Genomic DNA, 27,929 nt, shown 5'->3' with positions numbered 1-27,929 from the left:
CATACCTTTTTAAATGAAATATTTATTGAAACATTCTGAATTAAAATTGCAGCTGTAGGAAGATGACTCCTTGTAGAAACCAACAAAAGATCAACAATCTGGAGAGAACAGCAGTACATTTTTAACAGCCTGATATATTTTACACTGCTTAAGAACCCTATCTGGCAGTGATAGGAGATAGGCAGTCAATAGGAGATTTTCATTATTAATGGAAGATGCTATCAGAACCAGTATTCTGTATCTATAGGCAATGAACAGTAATAGAAATGATCAGCTTTACAAAGCATCTCTCTTACAAAGTAGGACGATACTTGTTTATACAATTTACTGATGTTTATGATGGATACATACAATAAACATAAATCTTCCTGTTCTACTACCCATATGATAGACTATTAAAAGGGCATCATCTGTATTCATAATAGACTTAAAATGTTATATAGGAACTCAGCAGCTGGTCTAATATCATTGCTAGGCTTCTTATGAAATATTCTCTATTAACTTGTTTGACTAATTTCCTTAGCATATAGGAGAATGCAGGAAGAATTTGACATGACAATTTTAAAATCAATGCTGTCATGTTATGATGTAGATAAAGCACTTCCATGACTAAGTCATACTTAGTAAGCGTTTGAAATATGATAATAATTGTAAATTAATTCCTTTATTTTCTCAAGATTAGTCACAGGAAAAATGAGGCATCAAATGAATATCCTTTTCTTTATAAAAGGTGGCACGTATTGTGCCAACACGGAAAAAGTCACAAAATGGAACTGCCTACCACCCTCTCAAAATAATCATGAGTCTGGGAAAAGAAGAAACAAAAATAATTTCTTTATACTTTTCTTCTAGTATGCTCCTGTCTGTAGTTGAGAATTTCATGTAGCCACTCATGAAGAATGTACACCATGTAAACAGCACTGTACTTCCAGAAATAAAATGGCTTCAAACTATGGTTGGAAAAAGAGAGGTAACTCCCAGCTTTGAAGAGGAATGATAACTTTGCACCATGTGGTGGCCAAATACTACAACTCTATCTGATTGGTGTCCCTTTTCCTTTTCCAGACCCTATTCCCTTCTTCCTCACTGTTTCCATCTCAGTTCTCACTGTCCAAAGGTTCTTCTAAATTACTGGAACTTCTCAATGTTGTTTTCAAAGCCACCTAAATCACTTTGCCTCTAGGTGTAGCCAACGTTCCTATCTGAATACGAGTGGAGCATTACCACTGATAGCCCTTCATGTTTTCAGGGATGAAATCACAAGCAAAATCTACAAGTCATGACATAACTATTAATCCTAAATCCCAAATCATGAGCATACATACCTCTGCTTCCTGCCTGCAGATCTGCTTTTATTTGGTATATGCCTATGTTACATTATTTTCTATTGTTAGCAAATGCAGAATTCATCTATATGCATAAAAAAACACTTTAGGCAAAACAAATATGGGTTTTTCACATGAGCATAGATATATGAACATAAACATATACTACACAAACTCTCACACACACAGAGTATTCTCTAAAAATGTTTAAATAGTCAGAGTGTCCTTTTAGCTTGCTGAAAATTGTTGATCCATAGTAAATTATCTCAGAATTATATACTTTAACACATAATATAAATACTTAAAATATCCTTTCATTCATAGGAATTCAAGCAAAAACACAAATTGGGAAAATACTACTAAATTTCTAAACAGAATTGTGCATGATTAGCAGATTTTCATCTGTTTTAATTGCTCTTTTGCAAATGGCAGTGTTCAGCAAGATCACAATCTCATGCTTGTAACTAAAAGTGAAAACACTACTACCGTTAAATCTCATTTGTTTTGGGCTGTGGACTGAAATGACAGAAATTCTAGCCAGAGTAAGGGAGAATATTTTAGATCAACTCTTTGTAATTAAAACTTACTTTGAGGTTTTTGAATGAACATGCACTAGTAGTTATAAGGTCATAAATGTTACAAAAGCAAACTAACAGCAACAAAAAAAATGGATCTGGCATAAAAGTTTGCAATGCTGAAACAAATCATATGCCTTAAAATGCATTTCCACAGAGATGTCAACTTGGGGAAGATTCACACTGCTGTTCTATGGACAGCCTATAGTATATCTGTGGGCCTAACATTTTCTTGAGTTAAAAATATAAAGCCTCTCAAATATTATTCTCATTAATATGCATCCTTGTAAAATGATAAAATTCCACAATGAAATGTTAATTGTGATTTTAGTTGCAAACTAAATAAATCATACATTAGATGATAATTCATGTATTTCTGTCATTCACTGCAAATCACATCAGGGATGTCTGCCATCCAAACATCATATTTTAGATTGTATTCTGAGAGCTGCTTTAAAAATAAACATAATAACAGTGATAAACATGACTATCATAAGAGAATACTACAGTCTTTATGATAATCTGCAAATCAACATCAAAGGTGTGATGTCACACCTGAGTTTAGTCAGTTGACACCACAGAAAAGAGTACTGAGGAAAACTCTCCACAGTACTTGGGTAAGGTGTTTCCTACAGTGAGGAGCTCTGGAATACAAAGGAAATAGGAAAAAAAATCACAGAATTTATGGCAGAGTGTCACAGACAGCTAATAGAAAGAAATCCACAGAGTTTTTTCGCTTTAAAAAAAAATGTATGAGAAGGAAAATGAATAAGGAAATCAGGAATCTCAGTGGAAACTTTGGAAGGTAAGATGTCAAGGTTTGGATTTTTTTTTTTGGTTGATTAATTATTACTGGTGTTATTTTTTGTGATTGTAATTTGTGAGTCATAGAACAGCAAATGCCAGCCCACAGTCCAGGAACATTTACAACAAACTAGACCCAATTTTTGTCACTGGAGTTCCTAATTACTATTAACATAATTTTGTCAAATATGCACAGGCCATTGACTGAGGTGATCTTCACTCAAAAAAGGTCTTAAAGATATTTAAATGGTGGACCTACTTAGCTATTTATGTTTTCAAAGTGAAGAACACCCATTTTAGATTGATCTCTCTCACATTAATAAAAATAGAACTGAAAGAAAGGACAGGATCTATATTAACAGCTCTGATTCAGAAAGTATCTCTGACTTCCCTGTTCACCTCCGTGTTCTTCTGTGTCTTCCTTTAATCTCCCTGTTCTTCTGTGTCTTCCTTTAACCTTTCTCTTCCTTGTGTGTGGTGATGTTTTCCGTCTGTTTTATTGTCCTTAGCAAGGTACAACACTGTTATAGCTGAAATCTCAAAGGACTACATTAACACACACACACACACAAAATAATAGAAAAAAATCACGCTGGAAGTCTATCACCACTGTTGGTGACTGAGCTGATGTGAACTTAGATATCTCTTTTAAAACTACACATTGCAGCACAAAATCCCCAGGACTAGCCCACGTGCTCACTAAAGAAAAAAGAAACTTTGTACTGAAATTCAATATATGCTCACCACTGCCACAGCCTATAGCCATTCAAAAAATTGCTAACACCAGTTCTAGCAAGCTGATGTAATGATGAACTTTCTGACTCTCTCTACAAGAAAAGACAGGGTGGTAAGTAAATGAAATAATTTATTGTATGTTAATGAAACTTATTTTGTAACTTAAGAATCATTACAGCTCTCTTCCTGATCACTTTATAAGCTATAATGTAAGAGTGAAAAATATCATGATCCACCCTCAATTCAAAATTTTTGTGACATAAAAGGGGGCTACTTTTATCTAAATAAAAGAAAATCTGTTCACCTGTGCTAAAGAACATAATAAATTGTGTTTCCTGTTAGGAAGTTGCTTTATCAAAAATGGCAGCTATTTTCTCAGAAGTTATTTCCAGGCACCTGTAATCTAATGAGGTTTGTCCGTTTCAAAGAACAGTTGTACGTGCATGCCTGAATGCACACAACCTCTTCAGCCTAGAGCTGATAAAAGCATCTGTAAGTCATAGCTCAAGCACATTTAAATTATATAACTGGTTGGTTTATTTGTTTTAATAAGATGGGGCAAATGTGAATCACAGTGTACTTCTAACCTTTTATTCAGCCTGATGTTTTAATCATTTGGAGGAAGAGAAACAAAACAAACGAAAGGGATGGCAAACAAATGGTAATGATTCATGTGATATTTGATAAGACAGGAATAGGAAGTCCAAATAAAAGCAAGCATATTGTGACAGATGGAAGGGATCTAAGTCAAATTGTAACGCTTCTTTGAAAAAAATAAAAGAAGCAGCTAATCAAGGATAAAATCTGTTTTTTTATACTTTTCATATATTTTATTTAAAATAAACACAAAAGAGGATGTATTTCCCACCAAAGCAGGAAGATAAAAATGGGAGTATACATTTTAAATCATGAGAAAACCATTTATGATGAGATTGATTCCTTTTCAAAGTTTGCAGAGTATAACATAGAATATAAACCCCCACTTCTGTAAATGTAGTCAGGAAATCAACTGAACAGAACTTTCTGTTATTTTCCTTATAAAATGCAAAACACTATGTTGCAAGGGGAAAAGACCTCTCCCAGTACCCAAGGTTAATCAGAACACTGAAGCTTCGTGACTCAACACTGAAAAGAAGGGACAGATGGATCTATACTGTCCTGATATTGTTACTGTTTGGTCACGTATTGCAGAACATGGTTGAATCCACTGCCCTTTTCCCAAGTAGAAAAAGAAAGGTATAGGAGGGCTGGATCAACTGTTGAGGCTTTGAAATTTGAGCAGTTGAGCAGTTATTTGGGGGAAAAAAAAAAAAAGTGCTTATCCAGTCTTTGTGCAAATATGGGCGTTTTCACACTGCATGTTCAATAAACTCATGCAAATAGAAAGTATGTAAACATATTTGGCCAAACACTATCTTAGTTTGCCCTTTGTATAACACCAATAAATTAGTTTCAAATTTCCATATTGTTATTAATCATACGCCTTTCATTTCTCTATTTAACATTCATGTACAAATATATTTGTGTTAATACTCAGTGCAAATATTCAGGAGATAGAGATGTTCATGCCTTTCTTTTTAAAATAATAATTTATACTTTGGATATTTTAATTCTGTGTCTGAATTTCCAGATTAATAAATAAATAAATAAATAAATAAAAACATGGATGCATAAAAAAGAGAGTCTAAACACTTTTTTTTTTTTCCAGCTATTTTAACTATTGAACTTTTGGGTTCTTCTTTCAGAAATTTTATCATGTTTTTTAATCATGACTATATGTTTTCATTAAATCACTGAATACTGTGGGAGCAAGCAAAGGTCATCAATCTGATCTTCAGTAAACTGATAAAGTGATGGACTACCTGTATATGTCATCTTCTATTATTTAAAGATCATATAGAACACACAGAGCTTGCCATTTTGAGCACTTAAAAGACTGAACTGGCAATATGAGAAATTTTTTAAAAGAAATAGATTTTGAAAAATCACACTATCTCTTATTGTTGCCTTATGAACTTAGCTACCTTTTTTTCCTATTCATATAAACAAAACAAAAGTACATCCAGAAAAAGACAACAGAACTGATTACTTAGAATCACTAAACCTAAGTATTGTGGTCACTTCTATTTTGGGGGTTCTTGGTTGTTCGGTTGTTTGGTTGCTTTTTGTGTGTGGCATTGTATTGTGGTCATTTCTTTTGGTAAAAAAAAAAATCAAAACAAAAAATCAAAACAAAACAGAACACCTTCAATGGAATAATCATATGGAAAAGTTATTAAAGGATGTGGTCATAACTAAATATGATCATCATGTGAGCTCACTGTGTTCAATGCTGTTTGTATCACAGAGTGGATAATGCTTATGCTGATCAATCTGTCCTGCATTAAACAGTTTTAAATTCTATATAAAGATGTGTTTTACCTGGTATCGTATTTTTCCAAAAGATAAAAATCTTTCTTCACATATTTTTTTTAGCAAGCCAATTAACAAGAAAACTTGAATCTGACAGCATAAAATTGAGAAAGAGTTGAGATCTAAATACTGGAATGTAGTTTCTGACTGATACCTTTTTTTTTTTTTCTTTTTTTTTTTTCCTTGTAAAATCTTGATGTAAACAGAAATTTTGAATTGTTTTTTAGTCTGATTTCTCTTTTTTCCACTTTTCTTCTCAAATCTGATGAAGGCAAGATATTATTATCTTTTCTAGAGCTTTACCCCAGACTACATGATAAAACACAAGAAAAGGCTTATTTAATACCTTACCTAATATCTTACCTAATACTCGTATGCAGTGTCTCTCTTCTGATTCACAGAATCATAAATGTATATTATTATTCCCTACAAGCTACTTTTATAAATGAGTAAATTTCATTTGTTGTAATACCTTAATAACTAAAAGGTAGACTAATGTCTTGTCATTTTCAGATTAGAATTAAAACCCGCAATTAATATAACAGTATGATCCAGCTTGTATTTAATTCCAGTTTCAGAATGTCATTTCAAATGCTGCAAGGGTTATTCCACATTTCAATGGAAAATAGAGGCCATTTAAAGAGATTTTTCAGCTTTACTACTTACATTACCCTACATATATCAATTACATTATGTGTGGAATCCTATTCTAATATCAATATCACATGAACACTACATTTTTCTTTAATACCCAATCACCCATGTTCTCATCTGTGTGCTAAAACAGAATAAAGGCCCAATGTAAACCATGAAGAAATAGTCACATGTAAACCAGGAGGGAATGAAGCTGTAAAATATATAGATTGTACAGTGGCAAGCCTATGGAAAATCTATTAAGTATCCATGGGATATCAAAAGATATGTAACAAAGGCTTGATGCTTATAGGTATTTTGTATGAAAGCAAGCTTATGGCAGACAATGGAACCAAGCAGTCAGCTCTAGAACAGGAGTCAAGGTGACAGAAAACAAAACAGAAATCATGCCCTAAGAAATGAGCAGTGAACTGAACTCACACATAATCCTTACTATTAAATAGAAATATGAATAGATCCTAATGATGTTCCTGGGGCGTAGCATGAGCAACACAGCTTCAAAACTGAAAAAAAAAAACTTCAGGTATGATGAAGGCTTCAAGCTGAAAGATGTATACGGCGTTTAACCTAGTAGTCAGCTATCAAGCAATACTTAAGCAAAATGCTTTTACTCCTGTAAGGAAAGGAAAATACTAGCGTTTTAAACTATAGAAGAACTCTGTTTCTCTGACAAGTACTAATGCTGGCTCAGACAAAATTTTTTCTATTCATAATTCACACTAGTTCCCCTAACTGACTGTAATCTTCTGTCTTGGACATATCTTCACACATGTATTTAAGAACAGTGGTGATAACAAAACCTTTCCTACTCCCTCTCAGTGGTAGCATAATTTCAAACAGGTACTTCAAAATTACTATTCTTCCCTCCCAGAAAAAAAAAAAAAAAAGAAATCAGTTAGCCTTAAGGCCAGGTGGTTTGAATTTGGCACAACTCTGTTTCTTTGCCAATAGATTCCTCAGGAAAAAAAAAAAAAAAAAACAAAAAAAAAACAAAAAAAAAAAACTGTGTCATGACAGACTGTGTCCTGGATGCACCCCACTAGAGAAATCCCAGACCATATCCATGTGGAAAGAGAAGAGAGACTGGCTATATTAAATGCCAGAGCTATCTTTATCAGTGACCCTGGAATCAAGTGACTACCTTGGAGTCAGTAGATCTGACCTGCGCAAAATATCTGAAGTGTAAAATTTTCTTGCTTGGAAACATGATTTTGTCAAAACAGAGGAGAAGAAAATGTTATGTCGTGGTTGTTTTTTCTTTTTTTCTTTCTCTTTTTTTCTTCTTAGTTTTGCACTTAATACTATCTATTTTCATTAGCAACTTATTAATGGTGCTGTACAAAGCACTTTGCAGTACCTCTCCTGGAACAGTGGTTTAGTATGCTGATTACACATGCTCAGGGTGAATTTAAACAAGAATAATTTCAGAACAGGCTTCCAGTTTGATGCAAGGAAGAGAATCCATAACATGTAAATAAAACATTTATATGCTTATCATAGGAAGGAAAAACAAAAATCAAAAAAAAAACCTGATAATTCTTTGTAAATACGTTAAATAGAAGAGACACAAAACAAGTCTATTTTCTATCGCAAGAACTTGATTCTGATGTAACCTTCCAAGATGAGAGGTATTAAAATGGTCTTTAAGCTAATATTTGTGAGATGATTGCCTTCAACTGCAGATTTTAAAGCCCACTTAGTCCAATCCCTAATCTTACACCATTTTAGCAGGAAGTGAGGTAAGAACTGAGAATATCCTGAACATATATACTGAAATTCTGGTCCACTAAAATAGGCTTGGTTGTACATTTAATTTTAGCTGGAAAATCCAAGAGTCATAGGTTTTGCAATAATATGGAAAACCTACAGGGAAACTTGACTTTTAATTCCTAAAATTAGAATGCTTTTGTACACTGAATTTAAGATCAAACTTTGGAATTATTGCCCATTTGGAACTGGAAGAGAACTGATTTTTGTAAGTTTTATTAGTGTTTTAGCATTTCAGTATTTTAGTACTGGGAACCAGATTGCTTATGATGGCATAGTCACTGCTGTGATAGACACTGTGATTGTCACAACAAATTTGATGATAGGGATGAAAATGGAACTGATCCTCTAGTCAGTTATACCACTTTTATGATGCTTCCACTATTTCCCATGAAGCCAAGGAGTCTGATCCAACCACAATATTTTTATTTTCAATTCATCAATGTGCCAACATACTGTACTCTCTTCAATACCTAAGAGTATATATCTTTGAGTCAGAGTATAAAGCTAAAAATGAGAGTAAATTATTGCTGCTTTTTATTTTATGTTTGTATTCAATATAACTTGATTACTTGAAAGGCCTTGTAGCCAGCATATTGCAGTGTGAAACAATATCATGAAAAATACATGTTGTTTAATGCAAGGGTTGCATGGACAGTTTGTTAGAGGCAAAATTTGCAGAATCAACAAACGGACTAAATAAACAAGTCAAAATTTGAGTTATCTAACATAGTATTACATATTTTTAACAATCTTTATTCTAATTTTATGCTCCTAAACCAGCACTGTAAATTTCTTTGTCCTGACTTCATAACAGTTTGTTTCTAAGGCTAGCTATAACATTTTGTGTTCCATCTTTTCTAACGACCATGACAAAACACACTATTATGTTATGCAGCTTTTCTTAAGCTATTAGAGACTGTGCCTCTTAAATAATAATAATAATAATAATAATAATAATAATAATAATAATAATAATAATAATAATAAAGGCTGACAAGAATAGAATAGGATTTTTTTTCCTTTTAACATTACTTATACACATTTTCTGTTTCTCAACCAGGAAAAACAAAATGACTTCATATTATCATTACATATGTTGCTGTCTAACAGGATGCCCTTCAGGTGTTATGGAACCTTACAGTGACCAAAATATTTCCTCAGAAGGGTTGAAATACTAGAGATTTCTTTTTTAAAGCTAGTGATCTACCCTGTAGAATAATTTTTCCTCTTTACAAGCCATCTGGCAGTTCACTGGAAGAATATTTGAGATATATATAACTTGAGATACTAATAAAGATGGGTCATGTTCCATACCAAATCCATTGGAAAGGTCAATGCTTGAATTTACAAAGCCTAAATTGTTTGATGTTATCATTCTTAATTATATTAATATAAATACAATCACTGCTGGAAAACATCATTTTAAGGATTAAAAAAAAATAATTGTTTTGCTGTTTTCCAATTAGGCAGTTATATGAACATTACAGACATATTAGGAATTTATCTTAAAATATAATACTATAAATATTTCCTATTTCTGAAGGATATTTTTTTTGTGTGTATGTATTTTGTTTTTGTTGTTTGTTTTCATCCTACTGGCAAAGAGAAATGATGAAAATTAGATCTTTGGCCACTATAAAATTACATTGTCAGATCCTTGCCTAGTATAAATTTACATAGTTTCTATAGGCAAGGATTTCTTTCCCCTTCCCCTTCCCCTTCCCCTTCCCCTTCCCCTTCCCCTTCCCCTTCCCCTTCCCCTTCCCCTTCCCCTTCCCCTTCCCCTTCCCCTTCCCCTTCCCCTTCCCCTTCCCCTTCCCCTTCCCCTTCCCCTTCCCCTTCCCCTTCCCCTTCCCCTTCCCCTTCCCCTTCCCCTTCCCTTCCCCTTCCCTTCTCTCATCTCTTCACATCTTGTCTTCACCCCTCTTCCCTTCTATCTCTCCCCCCTCCCTTCCCCATCCCCGCACCCTCCCCTTCCCCCCCCATCCCTCTCCCCCTTCTTCATTTTTTCCTTTTCCCTTTTCCTTTCCCCCCCTTTTTTTTGAACACATAGAAAAGTAATACAGTAACTGAAACAAAGTGATGTTTTAGGAAGGTGGTTACTTCTCTAACTCAATACAGTACAAAGGGTCGTCTACCTGATACAATATCACCATACATTTTTATTTACATTTTAAGTCTAGCTGCTTGTTTGTCTAAGTGAATGTTTGCCCATATTACATGATTGTTGAATTCTCATTCTTAACAGCAGGATTTTGGGGTCCTGTGTCAGGGAAGCAGGGGGGGGTGGGGGGGTGTGGTGGGGAGCAGATGGAAAGGGTGTGAGGTGGGGGAGCCTCAAAGTTTGGACCAGATGACCTTAGAAGTCTTTTCCAACCCAAATGATTCTGTGATTCTATGACTTTGGACCATACGGTTAGTTTAGGATTATAGAAGTAAAACTACCACTTATTACACTAAAACATTGCCGCTTACTAATACATCACTTCTGATCTAACATAGAATAACGAAGGTAAATGAGTCTATTAAATTTTTCTCATATGAAAATCCAGGCAGTCTGTCTTTACAAAAAATTATGGCTCTCAAGTCTTTCCTTATGAGACACGATAAAATAGTTTTCCCTTTATATTACCCTGTGCTAGATTTGAAAGTAACTATAATTAGTTTATATTGGTCGTAAATTGCTGTTTCTCGTATCACTCTCTTCGCCACTTTTTTAATCCCCAGGAATCTGATCAGTCATCAATGACAATATAAAAGCAAAAGTTAATAATATAACCGAACTTCTATTACGCCTTTCATCCAAGAATCTAGAATACTTTACAAACATTAAGTTTCACAATACTCTTGTGAGATACCAAAGCATTGTTTTTGCCATCAAGAAATCAGTAGATAAAAATTGTATAAAGATCTCATTGGTTCTGGCTTGAGGCATTGGTTGAAACTTCACTGAAGCATGAAAAAAATGAGCTGTTCCTCTACTATATCATTCAACAGCAAGACATCAGACTCAAAACATATAATTAATGCAAACAAATGATATGATTTTAATTCTGAAAATGATATTACTTAATTATTTCTTGCTGCAAAATGTGACATAAACAGACAGTGACTCCTTAGCATTTACTTATCATGACTGCCATATCCTATGTTTATCCTTTCCAACTAGATTATCTTGAGCTACTTCAACTGTAGAACTAACTTGTAGTATAGAAAATTAAAATAAAATCAGTAAACAGAAGCTAAACCAACCAGTCACAAATAAGTTACTTTCTCACCTCTAGAAACTGAATTCAGTATTTCTGGAATGTGACTCAACTTGCTAAATTTGTTTGTAGATGTCTACTGAAGGGTACTCTACTTATGCTCCTTCCATAGACAAAAGATACATATAAACACCTATTTTATGAAGTAATTAACTGTACTGTAGATGTTTCTCTCCATTCTTTCTATAGAAGGTGTAGGGTGACAAGCACAGATGCAGATGTCTACATTGTAGACTTCTACACTTCATCAGGTTAATTCCAGACCATGTCTTGTTTGCAAGCAATGTTACATTTAAATGGAGAAACATTTACCAGTTGTCCATTACAAATTATTGATGACATCGTAATACAGTTACATTAATACGATAAAACTATATTAGTAATATGATACCATTTTCCTATCTAGAATTTTATGAGATTGTCCTCCACCTCTTTTTCAACCTCTCAATTTATATCCACTTTTGTTCTTATTTCAGAGGTTTTGGAATGTTTCTTTTGAATCTTGCTTAATGTATTGTGCCTCACATGATAGCATCCATTTGAAATAAATGTTGAAAAGCTTCAAGATTAATGCAAAATTCAAGTCATCTTTTCTACATGCTTTTTTTTGTTATGCTTTATACAACTTTCAGAACTGCACAGATAAGTATAGAAACATTACTACATCAAGTAGACAAGAAATTGTTATACATTGCTATGTTTCCAGAAATGATGCACAACTGCTCACTTCCAACATTGGTAGTTACAAAAACTGACTGAAATTCAGCTGCTTATACTGTTTCTTGTCACAAGCAATGGTGACATTCTGAGGCAAGTAAAAATGAGAATACACAACCAATAAGGTTCATCGAAATAATTTCCAACATCTACAATGTAGAAAGCTGCATTTAAAATACATTTTTAGATTCCCTTTGTAATCAATAAAGGGACTTGGAAGGCATAATTCATTTTCCTCAAAGACAGTCGTGTCTATTACTCTCCACTGCGTTACATAGGAGTCCAGCCAGCTAGTTCAGATGAAGACATCTACCTCACAAATATGTGAAGCAAAACATTTCACTTCCACCAATATTGTTTGGGTATTTTATAGATAATCACTTTGCCTCAGCAGCTATTCCACTAATTCCACATCTTTATCATACATAGCAATATCTATACTACCATTATAGTATCTATCAGCAAAGTTCCACTATATTTTATCAGTTGAAAAAAGTATAGGATAATGTAGCAAATATATGAGTCTGTATACAGTCTCAATAACTTAAACATCCTGTTTCTTTATTTCTTTTAAATACTTAGTGCTGTGTCCTAAAAGCACTCTTAAACAGCTCCTACTTTCCTATCTCTGCAGGGCTGGCTTTCCACAGTATTGCATGTTTAAAATGAATTCAAACACATTAATGTGTTTATAAACTCTCTGTTCAAGGATTTAAGCATATGCTGGCGTATTGAAAATGAGTACAAATCCCATTGTACTGTTTCATTGTGCAAATATAGTTTATTTGTATTCTAAATCCCCAAACATTTCCTTACTTCAGGTATACTTTTATTATTCCAATAATATTGTACTTATCCGTGAAAAAAAAAAAAAAAAGAAATTTCACAAATCTTATTACATACCATGTTAACATTTGTATAGAAGCTATTTTATTTTAACTACACTTTGTATTCTTTCTCCACAGTCACTATTTCCAACAATATTAAGTAACTGACACATTACCTTGGGATGCTAGGTGGTCTCCTTTTTAAGTAATAGCCTTCACCTTTGTCCCTAAAAACTAATCATTGTCCTCTTAGATTTTTTTATTTATTTATTTATTTATTTATTACAGAAATAGGTTTCTGCAATGTACTTTATTTCTTTTTATCTCCTTACACTTCTATATTCAAATTTTGCATAAAACTTCATATTTTTTTTTCCACTTCATATTCTCTTTCTGAATGGCTAGCTATACTGTCTTAGAGTTGCTGATACTCGCAATCTGTCATTTAACTAGGTCCCCTGCAACTACTGTTTTTTGTAACTGTTACTGTCATCAGTCTTATTCCACACTCAGTCATTAAAAGTCAGATAGTAACTCGCAAACTGTTTTTCCTCAGTTGTTAGTCCAGCAGAATACAAACTAACTCCATGTCATGTACAAACTCCATCAGTATTTTAAACATTTTCTCTTTTTTTTACCTGAATTTGGTGATATAAAAGTTGTTATCTATCACAGGGTGACACGGATGAAAATACCAAAAAGTTTACCTTCTCATTCCCACTAGTAAAATAATAATAAACATAAAAATAAACTAAAAAATAATAATAATAACAGGGAATTGAAGTTATGTAAAACCCTTTGAAAACTTAGTGTATAGTGAACAGGAGCTCTCAAATTTAAAATGTTGCTGGAGTCAAAATGATGTAGAATGCACAATAATGTGTTTGCTTTTCAGATACTGTAGGTCTGAAGAGATTTTTTTTTTTGTATACTTCAATTATAAAAACATTTAAAGCATACAAACTTGTGCAATTTTTATTTTAATGAAGATGAGAAGTTCATTAACGAAGATAAATATTTCATTAGATGTTAAATAAAACAAAGAGATTTTTTGGCCTCTCTCAGCACAAAATTCCTTTGAAAGATTAATTAATACATGCAAATTATGCAAATTAGACCCATGCAAATATTTTATGAAGACAATTAAGGGAACCATTAATTACTGCTTTTTTTGCTTCAGTGAGATTCATTCATTTAATTTTAATTTCACTTTAACTGTTTTGATGTATAATCTTGCAGCTAAGAACTTTATCTTTCCTAGTGGGTCACTTAAACTTATAAATTTCATCAAGTGAGCAGCAACAGAAATCTGTAAAGATATTCTCTGGGCTGTGTCTAGTATCAAGAGAAATTTTTGACACAGTGTACTCCTAGAAACTGCAAAACTGGAAGGGAATGTGAGCTCATTCTTGGACAAGGTTCAACTGCTGGAAAAGCAATTAATTTGCTTTGGCTGTGCTAATATAGGGGAATTAGAAAGTGTGACACAAGACAAATAGAAATAATTAGTTCTCCAAAATGATGTTCTCATTAATATTGTTTGAACTGTAGAAATAAAAAACATTATTGTGGCATGTCTGCATTCTGTCCCTAGCCACAGGAGGTAGAAAAATGCAAGATACAGCATTTTTTCACCTTTGTAGTTTGTATGGTAGTGGCATTTATTTATTTGTTTATTTTATTGTAGGCTTAAAGAAAAGATAATTATGGACCTAATTCTGTTTTCTAAAACCTACTGAGCTTGTATAGAGCATAAGAAATCCCTAAGTTTCTTAACTCTTTTCCTCATGAACAAATATGAAGCTATAAATATAACTGGCTAGGCTTTTGATAACAATACACTCAAGGTGCTAAATTGAAACTTTGATTTCAATATTGTTCATTTAAACCATATTTTATGATATACAATATTGAACACATAATATGCTTATACTGTAGTTTAAGCTACTACAGCAAAAGATCGCTCTATCAAGAGTTTATGACATCCTCTCCAAATATAGTAACATAAGTTTTCTTTTTCCATGAAGTGAATACATATGCTTGCATATGACAAACTATATAGAACTGCATTTTCTGTTGCTCTCATTCTTAACATCTATGCCCGTTCAAACCAGGTTTTCTACGAGCAGTGAAAATCACTAGGTGGTACTCTTCACAAAAACAGACTGTTAGAAGGCTGCTGAGAACACTTACTGTATTTTATAGTTTGATGCAGAAGTAAAAGTAACATTTTATGACATCCTCAAAATATTAAACTCCCACCCCAACCCCACCCCTCAAGTGATATGCCTCCCAGCTTTCTACCAAGATCCATCTGAAGGCACCTCTCTGTGATAGTTTTTTCTGTGTATGTACATTTTGTCTGGAGTCAGATATTAAACTGCAGTGATTTAATTTATTTCTTCTTTCAGTTAGGTAGCAAATCTGCAGCATATGACTGAAATTGATATTTTTTTCTTTAAATATAACAAGGGGGGAGAAAAAATTGTGGCCATGCCTATCTCCTCTTCCCCCCCCCCCGCCTTTTTTTTTTAATAGGATTACTGCCTATAATGCCATTAAGAAAATTCTAAAGCACAATTATCACAGAGGTTAAGCAAAAATGTCCAAGAAAATTTCTATAGCTCACAGCGTATAAATGCTATAAACACCATCCTAACCTCAGGGAAATGCACTGAAGGACTTTAACTTGAAGTCAGAACCCTGGAAACTTTGCTATTCTTTGAATAGTTTTGTATTCTTTAACAATGTGGATATAATACTACCATGTTGCTAATTTTGTAGGCATGAGCCAGTTTAATACATGGTTGAATGACTAGAATATTTCCAAAATACAGAGGTGTCTTCCTTGACCATAAGTTCTGTTGGCAGTCAGCTTCTCTGCAAACTTTTGTTAAACGTGGCTGTCTTGAATGACTTCTTTCTTGCCAAGTCTTGCAGCTATCCACATCTTACAACTCCATACCCCACCTCCTAGACTTTTCTAGGCTAGCCTTTAATACAAAGTTTTTGGTATTCAGATACCATTCTCCCTTTGTTAGGATCTTATTCTCCATCCACATGACTAATCTCTTTCAGTTTGATCTTTTGGGTGTCTGCTTCAACTTTCTATTTTAGTTTCTCTGGGCTGAGCTCTTCCTCCCAGTGTCTCCCTCTGTGTGGTTCATATCTGAGTAATCTAATCCACAAACTCAGCTATCATATCCATGTTGGAAATTAACATAGCTCTTCCTTCGTATTCCAGACCTATTCCCTTTTCTTCTAAAATCTCTGCCTGCTTTTCTGATTTTCTGTGTAAATATTTCTATGGTTGGGAAAACAGAGGTGGTAATCTTGCAACCCTTCAGAATCTTCCTTCTCTTCCTAGTATGACACTTAGTCACCATGAACCGCTCTTTTCATCCTGTCTGTCAGTTGAAGTTCAAAATCAAAGTACCTTGCCTGTTTGTCACTTCTGGATCTTCATTACAACATAGCATTTAAATTTATTTTCATAAAAAGCCTCTGCCCCTCATCTCCTGTCCTCACTAGCTATGAATTCACATTCTGTTTCTCCTCATATCTTGCCTACTGAAGTTTATTTTCTGTCAGAGTGGTATAAACAAAACCATATGGCAAAAATATTTTCCTAGTCCACTCTTTTGAATTGTCCCTTGCTCTTAATTCCTTCCCTGGTTCTTCCTTTTTAACAACTAGAAACACAGTATTTGAATGGTTTTGCCTTACCTTTCACCTTGTGCATTACTGCTCATCAAAATCCTTCAAATCTGAGTGATGCTTCCAAATAAGCATCCTTACAGGATTGTTTTGCTGTTGTTGAATACTATACTGTTGAATATATTGTGAATACTCTTCTGTATAAATGATCCTTTGATTCTTCTTGTTGGCATAGCATACTTAAGGAGAACCTTGCATTTGATGTCTAAACTTAATTAAATGTTACATCTGTGTGTGATTTGACCACTTGGAAAAGAAAGCATATACTGATGCATGCATGCTTAGTCTCTAGCTCCTGACATACAGAAAGCTAATACTGGTTTATCTTCACTTCTGTGAGTAAGAGTGTAGCAGGTATTGAGCCTGTCTGTACACCAGAAAGCTGAAGAAGGAAATTCAGCTGAGCTCTGGGGTTAGGAATCTGGCAGATCCTATACAAATTAAATAACCCATTCCTCATTAATTTACTCTAGTTTCACATCTTTTAAATGCCTTTATCAAAGATATTTAACCAAACTTGTTATATGTATGTAGCTAGAAGTAAGAGAATCTAGAGTTTATATTAGATCTTTTTATAACAGCTGAACACATAGGTCCAGCTTGACATGTAAGAGGTAATTATAACAAACAGAACAATAATCAAATAATACTAGGCAACATATGTTGTTGGATTTCAAATCTATGTCTAACAATGAAAAGACCTGAAAAGACTTATACCACGTGCACTGTGTCATTACTCTGATATTCAGAGTTAAGCCATCAGTCTGAGAAAGCGCAGAACAAGCACAGATGATGTGTTACATGTATTCTGCTACCATGAAGTCTTGGAACATAAATATTACCACCAATATTCAACCGGGGAAATTCCATCTAGTTTTGCATATGTCTATATAATGAGAGAACATGAAGGAACATATAAAAGGGAAGGCTAAAATATGAAGGGCAGAATAAAAAGTTAAGGTCTTGCAAGATTAAGTTCAGTCCCCGATCTGCTACAGATTTCTGACATACCTATGATCAAGATCCTTAGCCTCTCTATAAAGGTAGTTGCTTTATTCTTCATCACAGGAGTATTTTCTGATGTGAAGATTGAATCCATTAAAGATTGCAAAGTTGTTCAGACATTACAATGATAACATTTGTGTTGTCTTCCAAGTTACACCTGACATAGCTCAAAACAGTTTATCTGAGACAGACCACAAGGCTGCAAACTGGAATTATCATTGGAAAAAAAGGAACTATGTTCACTAAAACATGTGTTCATGCAGAAACATTATAATAGATGGATTATCCTCTGAAAATATATAATATTAAAGACTATTTTTGAACTAGTTAATTTTGGTAGATTTATGAAATTAGTGTTTTCTCATGGATATGTCCACATTCTAAGACCCTTTATTCACAAACACGTTTTCCTTCATATTGATTCATGATTTTATTTTGTTTCAATACTTATATTTATTCTACCAATTGAAAAGAATCATACACTCTTAATAAATGAATTCTCTTGAATCTCTGCAAAAGTTCACCTTTACTTTTTTAGTTAATTCTTCATATTACTCATGAAATCTTCACAGTGAAATTACATTTATTTTTTATTTTTTGCAAATGGAAAAAAGAAAGCAGCTGTGAAAAGATTTCAATGTTGAAGATTATTCAGAGATATAAAGATGTTTTCAAAGAACTGAGAAAATATAAAAAATATTCTAAGTCATATTAACAAAATTCTGTGCTGACATATTCAGACCCAATTCTCCACTTGGCTAAAGCTTATCTGAGCTTAAATTAGTCATATATGGTAAAAAGTATCAGAAAAAGTATTAGAAGATCTTTTTAAAAGTCAGTGTGTTTGAGCTTCTTTTTTTAAAAAACAAACAAACAAACAAAAATATTTTTTTTCCACATCTCACATTTTCATATCTCAGCCAAATGCTATTTAAAACACAAAATAGTCCATAGATAGGAAAGCAAGATATACAGAAATTATGCCATGAATGTTTGTATGTTTCCACTGAAAATGTTTTGAGGAAGAGTAGCGTAACCCTTCCATTTGGAAAAAATGTAATAATAAATAACATTTTATTCATAATATGTAATAAGTCAGAAACTTGCATTGACTGTTATCCTGAATGTAATATGTTCTTAGTTGTTCTAAATGAGACAAAAGGTTTTGATTCAACAACTTCAGTCAACTTTCTGTATTTTGTGTGTCTTCCAGTTGCTGCTCCAGAAAGTCCTGGATTTTTCATACGCCTGATTAACCACAAGTGGATGTCTCACATGCCCTGGAGAATCTCAAATCTGCCTGAATAATTTTTTTTAAAGATTTCTAAGATTAAAAGTTAAGATAACAGTATCTTATCTTCTCTCTGAAACCTCTTTTCAGAGTTTCAGACAAGAAGAAATGAGATGGAAAATTGATGATGGATGTATCAAAAGAAGCACGACTAGCAGGTCGAGGGAGCTGATTCTCCATCTCTCTCTGTCTTGTGAGACCCCACCTGGAGTACTGTTCTCAGCTCTGGGGTCCACAGCACAAGAATAACATAGAAGTATTAAAGGGAGGGCCACGAAGATGATCAAGGGGCTGGAGCACCTCTCCCATGAAGACAGGTTGAGGGAGTTTGGAGTTGTTCAGCCTGGAGAAGAGAAGGCTCTGGGGAGACCTAACTGGAGAGTTAAGTCATTAGGAGTTAGGGAGACCTAGTGGCCTTCCAGTACCTAAAGGGATCCTAAAAGAAAACTGAAGAAGGACTCTTTATCAGGGAGTGTAGTGAGAGGACAAGGGATAATGTTTTTAAACTAAATGAGGGTAGGTGTAGAACTTCTCTCCTCTCTGGGTGGTGAGGCACTGGAACAGGTTGCCCAGAAAAGCTGTGGATTCCCCATCCCTGCAAGTGTTGAAGGCCAGGTTGGATAGGGCTTTGAGCAACCTGGTCTAGTGGAAGTGTCCCTGCCCATTCAGAGGGGATAGAATTAGATGGTCTTTAAGGTCCCTTCCAACCCAAACCATTCTATGATTCTATGATTAGATGTCTTCCATTACATGGCTTGCTAAGAAATTATCCGTTTTTCTTGCTTCAATGCAGGTGGTGGCTAGCAGTCAGAAAGGGCCACTGACCAGGCTAGATGTTTTAAATCTGATTGAATTTAAAAATTGATTTGAATTTGAAATCTTGAATTTTGACATTTATTTTGACCTACCAAAGCTTCAAACACTTTCAGGAAGAAGACTTGGATCTCCTTGTGAAACAGATTTCCTCTTATGCGTGTGAAAGAGATAAAGTAACTTACTTGTACTAGAAGTTCTCTAAAGCATGATACTTTTAGTAGAACTGAAAATTATTGCTGTTATTTTGACATAGGAGTTGTCTCCCTCTTGTTTCACATGACAAGTTGTAACAAGGAAAGCACAACTATTAGAAAAATCTTAAACTGTTCAAAATTTTGAGGTCTGTTGACCATGTAATCTTAATGAACTCAAAGAAGAATGCACCACTACTACTGACAGGAGAAGATCCCTTATAAGAGGATGATACACAAGCAAGCGGTGGGTTTTGTTGTTGTTTTAATCTCTATGGTAATTTAAAAAAAATGCCAAGAAAAAATCTTTATGACTTACTTTACAGCTGACATAATGCCACTTTCCAGCACTGGTCTAAAAAGTAGTAAACACATTGGGGGGGTGGGGTGGGGAGGAAAAGGGTCAGCCCTCTACACAGTGTAGAGGCAAACACTGATAAACAGAGATTACAGTCATCAGACTTAGCTCTCCCAACATAAAAGGCACAGGATTATAGTTTCATTGTGAGTGAACTAAAAATCCACTTTGTTTTTATCTGTTTCATGATAGGCTATAGAAATGCCATTTCACTGAAAAGCTGTTGGATTTTTTTAATCAAATTTTCATCCTACTTTTTAAAAATGTCTTTCAATTCTTTCTTTAGAAGTAAAAAAAAAAAAAAAAAAAAGTGATTCCAGATGAAGAGACCATGTTAGAAATGTTTATTTTTACCAGCCTGTTCAGGTTTGTGTTGCCTTCTGAGGGTGAAGATGAAGGGAACGGTGTAGTTATTGTAAACATAAATACATAGGAAGGTAGCTTGCAATGCCCATCTTTCGCATGTAGCAAGATAACATCAGAAGTCTGTTAGGTAAGAACTCAACCATCTGTCCTTTGAATAATATGAACTTGGGAGGAAGTAAGAAATTAATGAAAATAAAAGAAGTCATTTCTATATACAGCCTTATTCTCTTTGGTCATAGTGTGTTTTATTTAATATTCTCATTGTCCTGAATTTTCCCACTTCACTCTGTTTGTGCTTAGTCATTAATTTTAAAGTTGTTTTAAAATTGCAATAAAGTACCATGTTGGAAGAAAGCCCTTGATTGATTAATCATTTATCTCAGTAGAAAAGCCATGAACATATTTGATTTCCAGGAGCTTCATACATACACAGCTATCAGACGGCATGTAAATTGAAATAAACAGCAATATCAAAGAAAATGTGAAAAAGCGTATTTAAGTGTATAAGTGTTAAATGAGGGAGCTCTAAAAGAATGCTTTGCAACATATATATATAACTTTTTTATTAACTCTGTGCCCTCCCTTTGCCTTTTTGGTGATAAATAACAGCATTATGTAGCTTAAAGTTTAAAGGTGTAGCTAACAATGACCTATGAACACTATGAAAGAGTTGTCTATTTATAGGTTACAGCCTGCAATCAATACCACCTTCTGTTTAAGTTAATCAATGTTGTCTTTAATTGATTAGCTTGGGTTGAAAACCTGCCAAAGTGCTGGACTGCAAAACAGGTGGATAGAGAATGTACTTATTACGGTTTCCATGCACTGTAAGATAATTCAGTATTTCTTCATGGTCAAGGAAATACGAAGCAAAATAAATCTTTACTGTATGTTTCCTCATTGAGTATTCAGATATCAACTATAAGAGACAAACTGGCAAGAGGTGTTGTAAATGTCTAATGTACAATCTAGATTTAAAATCTGAACTATACTGGACTGTGTGCCAGAACAGATAAAAAATTAAAATAAAAATAAAATAATAAAAAAAAGGAAAACAACTGCCTTTATAACTTGTAAGCTTGTAAAGCTAGCAAGCTAGCAAGGCTCATTCTTCTCAAGGAAAATAAAATATTTAAATTTGGGAACAGGAAGAGAGCCCCACTCTTTCTGAAATGTATAAAAATTAGAGAAACTATTTGCAAAGATATTCCTTCTGCAACAGTAATGAAATTCAAGGTGGTGTACACAGATTAATGTTGTTATTTATTATGTATATAATTTCACTGAATTGCGTAGCACTGTACAGGTGAATAATAAGTGCATGACCCTGACATTAATACAAGGTGCTACACTCTGCAGTCAAAAAGCAGCTGAAGTTTAAGGCACTAATAAGAAGGAAAATGAAGCATTATAAGTATACATGACTGCATATAGGAACAATCTTTAATGAACAAGTATTTTAAAGACTGAGCGAAAAATTAAAATAGAATAGGGTGGACCAGCAAAAAGGTTTTAGTAAAGCAGCTCCACTATATGGCCCTGAGGGTTAGATGCTGAACTTCTAACAGCTTCCCTCCTCTAACACCACTAGATCTGAAAATATCTTTTTTAAGTATAAGAAAAATGAAAGAGAAGAGCTATCCTTCAGCTTCTAAAATTGAACAGTGCACATGCATACGTTTTAACTGATGAATCAATTTGTTTGACAAACTGGCATGCACAGGAAGATCAATAACAAGACAGCAGACATCTCTTCCTAGTGGGTCACTGTGACAGCTTTGCTCCATTCTGTTGTCTTTTTTGCAGTTTCCTGGTAGGTCAGCTCACTACTGAATAGAACACTAGACTATTCCTAGAATAACACTAAGGAAGACAATCACATTACAGAGACAGTCATATCTTGTGACTGCAGTCAACCAAAGCTGTACACACTGAAACTGGTTGTCTTACTGAACTTCAGAAATCTTAATAATGGAAAACGTAAGGAAGAAACCTAATAAACAGACAAGAAAAAAAAAAAAGTTAAAAAGAAAAATGCATAATCTCTCTCCAACAGATTGCTGGGTTGTTGAAAGCCACGCATGGTGTGACAAGACATGGTATTTCATAAATATAGTCAGACCTTCTTAATGTTTGATTAATTCTAGGCTGAAAAATCATTTTTGTGGGTTTTCCTCGACAAAATAAATAGAAATCATTCAGTACCTTTTTTTTTTTTTTTTTAATCGTGGCCTAATGGAATAATCGGCTCAGTAGCATGAAAATAAAGGATGAACTTTACAGTAAAGTTCATTGCCAAAAAAGTCCAATGTTTTGTCATTGCTGCATTGCAGAACCTTTTTACATTTTTGTGGGTCTAGAATAGTCAGCTGTTTGTTTCCATAAACAGCCTAGCTAAGTAGCAGATGTTTCCTTGGGCAGTTGTTCAATCTATCTAGAAAAAAAAAAAAAAAAAAAAAAAAAACTCTTTGCCTTCCAGGCTTCTGACAGCTTTGTTTCCAGCTCCTGGTTTCTTTTCCCTGCTGAAATGTTCAACCTTTATAGCAGGCCTGCACAACAGGTGGGCTGTGGGTCTCTTGCATCTTGAAAAACCATTTGTTTGGCCCATGAGCTGCTGAGAAACGTCATGTACTGTTTGATTTGCCCAGCTGCCAAGAGGCAGCAACAAGATGTCCAGCAGAAAATGCACATCTCCTAACTTGTCACTGATCCCTCAGAATGCGTGTATCTCCTAGTCAGCCACCTGGTCAACCAGCAGACACATACCTCCAGTTCACATACACACTGTGCCTCACAGGTCAGGGGCGGGATGGTACTTAGTCCAGAGGGAAAAGGAAAATGGGAAAATAACAATAGGAAGGAAGCTGAAATAATGTTCTTATGGGTTAGCAGAGAAGCAGTGATGTCACAAGGGAAAGTGAAAAAGTATTTTCACTCTGAAAATGACATGATAAATCCGTTCGACAACCCTGGCTCTCCAATAGATTCAAGCACCTTTCTCCTAGAAGTCCCATGCAATAATAAATGAATAACAAGACATAGCATTTACTAAGCAGCAAGAAAAATGGAATAACTGTTGAGAAAGTACCAATTCAATCAAAATTCAGAATTTACAAGTTTATGTGTGTATATATATTTAAAATTTCTAAGATGTTTTATTGAGAGAAAATGCAATAAAGAAAGTATAAAGAATCAAGTACTTTTATTTTCTTGGGATTAATTAATTAGTACTGTAGAGAATATATGACCATTAGTTTGCATGACATTATACAGCTGGATGACCTCATCTTTGAGGAACTACGGGACAAAATGGAATTGTTTCTGATTAAGAGGAAGCAGGACAGAGAGAGGAACAAACATAAATGAAACGACAGGAAGGAGAAGCCCTGGGAGAAAGATGGAGTTACTGAAGGAAAATGACTAAACAGAAATGAACTTACACTGGCCATCATAACCAATACCATGGGAAGAATAAATGAATAAATGTCTAAAGAAAAGACATTTTAGTTAAATTGACTGCAGAGAGAATTGATCTCTCACTTATCTGAAAAGAAATAGATGTCCTGTCATTTGAGGATATTAAAAACTGTTTTCAAAAAATAATTAGATAATTTGTGAGTAGTCTTGCACCAGAATATGTGTCCAATCTATGATTAGTAAAGAACAGTAATCTTCTTTAAGTCTACAAACGTAAACTCAAATAATATTTAGAGAAATTAGGACAATAATTCTAATGCAGTTGGACTTAGAAATAAAAAGAGAAAATAAAATAGGACTAGAATAAGTGACTGAGATGGGCTGGACAAACGGACAGGAATCAGGCACTGGAAGACACTGAGAAGGAGCTAGTAATAAGAAATGTCTGGCTGACAGTAACTGAGACTAAAGCTGGGGAACCACATGATTTGGACTCACTAGACAAGAAACAGGACCTAGTGGCTGAAAAGAGAAGGAAAGACATAGGACAGGAAACAGTGCAAGAAAGTACTGTGAATTTATCTGAAGAGAAGTCTCTTAAAGGGAGAAATCTTGACAAGTACCTGGATAGGTGGCATACTGATAGATATTTGGAAATGTCTGAATCTTGAATCTTGCTTAACAATAGGACGTGCAAGAAGTAAAGATGTTGGAGTTATGACTGGATATAAATAGAAATCTTCATTTAAAAGCCTGATTTGTATGAGACACCCCCTAAAAAAATTATATATATATATATAACAAAAAATAAAAAATAAAGAGAGAGAGAGAGAGAGAGAAGAAAAAAGATTATAAGGCTTGGATAAGGATATTAGGACTAAAGCAAATGGCAGAGACCGAGGAATAAAGAAAGAAAAGCAAAAGAAATCTTGATGGAGACACCTTTAAAAGAGCTATGGGTTGCAAGAAAAATGAAAGGAAGCATGAAATGTAACCCAAGATTATACTCATTTATCTCAAAAAATATCTGTAAAACCCTCATGTCAAAATGGTCGTTCCTTAGACCACACTACTCATGATAATTTATTACAATTCTTCAGTTACTTTGTTAGTTTTATCACTGTGAATCTAAAGATTCAAGTCCAACTTTAACCGTAAGGTTGTCAGATATCATCTCACTGTGAAACTTCTGACTTTTTAGTTTACTTGTCAAAAAGGTAAGGCAAGACACTCAACTTCTAGGAAATGCCAAAATTAAGATTTAATATATGAAAGAAATTGCGAAAGTCTTTCACACCTTTCCTGTAAAACATGATGTCTAATGATTAAAATGTTGTATAAAAAGCAGGTAATATATATAGCATGAGAACACACACTGAGCCCTGGAGATAAAGAAAATATTGGGTAGATATCCATTTATTCAATTCCATCCTTGTCCCTTGCACTGGATGAGGTACTGTGCAAAATACAGTATCTAATCACATAATTAAAGATTATATCATGATGAATACACAAAGACAGCTGAACAAAGGTGTGGAAGACAACCTTAATTCTGCCATTTCCTAATTTTGGAATGCTTGACTTTACAGCCTTGATAATAGCCTTTTCCAATAATGTTTTTGATCTCATAAGAAATATCACATATTTAGGCATACTTTTTTCCAAGATTTTTCCATCAGAAATAGAACTGTGTGCACAAGCCTCACAGAACCACAAAAAGTTCTTTTTCAATGTGGAAGTCCTTTAGATGTCTATCTTTCAAACACATACATAGCAAGAAAGAATCAAAGAGTATCATTTGCTGAGATTATTACACTGATTTTGCTTGTTGAAAAACAGATTTAAAAAGTTTCAAACCAATGCAGACAATAGGTTAGGTTTTCATACAAATGACTGAAGCTGTATCTAAGCAATTTTTATTAACATTGAGGACAGCTGCAGGACAGCTTTTTTCCTAGTACTTAGGCAGTAAAATGTACACATTAGGTTCCTGGTATAAACAAAGTTAAATCATAATTTCTTTCTCACTCTTCCCCTGTAGCCTTCAAAGACCTTAAAAGTAACTTCATATAGGACTATGCAGTCAGTATGCTGAGTTGCAGTTGCTCTCTTTCTCTATGCCTGGATCTGTTCAACATTTCCATTTCCTGTCTTGTCCTTTCTGGGAGGGAAAAAACCCCTCTGCTTGCTTGCTGATGAGATAAAAAGAGTTTGAGAGAGACTGAGGATGGAGTAGAACAGATGGTCCAGGAAACTTTTGTACGCATGGTAGCTGAATGGCTTTTTTACAACAGGAAGAGGTAGTCTGAAAACATTTAACATTATACCTTACTGTGCTGTTAATATCAGCCCACAGAATAAATGAAGAACTAGGATAAAGCCAAGAAGAAACAGTTTGTGGGAAAGGACTTAAAAAGCATAAGTTCTTTTTGCTAAGGGACAGACGAATAGTTAACAGACTCATTTGGAGAAAGGCTGATAATCTGCCACAAGACAAAAAAAAAAAAAAAAAAAAACAATTTGCAGCAGAATAAGAACTTGGTGTATGAAATTTCATTTGACAGAAAAAAAAAAAAGAAAAAAATGAACAAATTTTGGGCTAGAGGAGAGTGTAGTAGGGAAAAACTGACAGAAATAGTGGAATAGGACAGGAAAACTTGGAGGACAGGCAAAGCGCAAAGGGTCTCTTGGAAAACAAAGAGACATTTTGGGAAAGAAAGCAATAATAGGCCTGAGAATTCATGGAAACTGAACAGGATGAGGAGGAAAGGCTGTTAGTAGTGAATGATGAATCTGGCTTAAGAAGAAGCTAGCATAAGGGTATGCAGAATTTTGAAAAGAAAACAGAAAAGTTACAGGATGAAGCAATCACTAGAAATTAGGAAAGTGAAGAAGATAAGCAAAACAGCAGCCTGAGATAGAGAATGTAGTTAAGCTTCCTGTTCTTATCAGGACAATTTTGGGAAGAAAGCACTGAACCAAGAGAAATTTGGGAAAAGGAAAAAAAGAGAGCCCATATGAAAGGAATGGTCAATGGGGAAGACTGTGCAGAACCAGATTTTTTTTTTTAGATGAATTTAGATAATGTGTAAAGGGAGCTGTGATTATATGCAATGAAGATAACGAATGTATAGGATTTGGGAGGGAAACTACTAGGATACAGAAAATTTGGAATACTGGACTTATGGAGGAAAAGAAAAAATGATAATGTAGGCAGACAAATACATGATAGGTAAGCAGAAGAGGAAGAAACAAATCAGTGGGAAAAAAAAAAAGTAAGAGTAGCAGTAAATGTCATTGTTCTCGTGCTTAGTAAGAGGTCTGGTAACAAAGCAGTATAGAAAAGTCAAACATTATCTTTGTATGGTACCTTTTTGTGTGGGATGAGGGGGTCTTGGGAAACCGGATTGGGAGCTAGGCATAGGCATCTAGTGAACCTACAATACGTATGGAGAAGAGGATAATCTGCTTTATTATTATTTTAAACAGAAGCAAGCAAGAAAACATTTAAAACTAGTGTCTACACCAGTTCCTTGTAACTTAGTATCTGTTTTTATCTGTTAAAAAATATCTAAGTGTATCCGAGATTCACATTTGGATTATCTATTATTTTCTTAGTATTTTACAGGTATTCCAAGAAGCTGTTGTTTACCCAGTATTTCAAAGTAATAGTAATAATATTA

The 27,929-nt window shown here is 34.1% G+C and overlaps 1 protein-coding gene and 1 long non-coding RNA gene across 2 annotated transcripts in view; one reads left to right on the top strand and one right to left on the bottom strand.

Moving 5' to 3' along the window:
• The window catches only part of DACH1 (dachshund family transcription factor 1), a 384,876-nt gene that overhangs the window by 6,615 nt on the left and 350,332 nt on the right, over positions 1-27,929 (bottom strand).
• LOC308180196 lies at positions 14-26,765 on the top strand. The gene is made up of 2 exons (XR_013940804.1): positions 14-2,705; positions 19,021-26,765. It is a non-coding gene; the product is annotated as an uncharacterized lncRNA (long non-coding RNA).

The sequence above is a fragment of the Anser brachyrhynchus genome, assembly GCF_964034855.1.
Source record: "Anser brachyrhynchus genome assembly, chromosome: 1".
Taxonomy (NCBI): domain Eukaryota; kingdom Metazoa; phylum Chordata; class Aves; order Anseriformes; family Anatidae; genus Anser; species Anser brachyrhynchus.
Note: the sequence above shows the minus strand (reverse complement) of the source record. Positions and strands in the feature narration are given on the sequence as shown.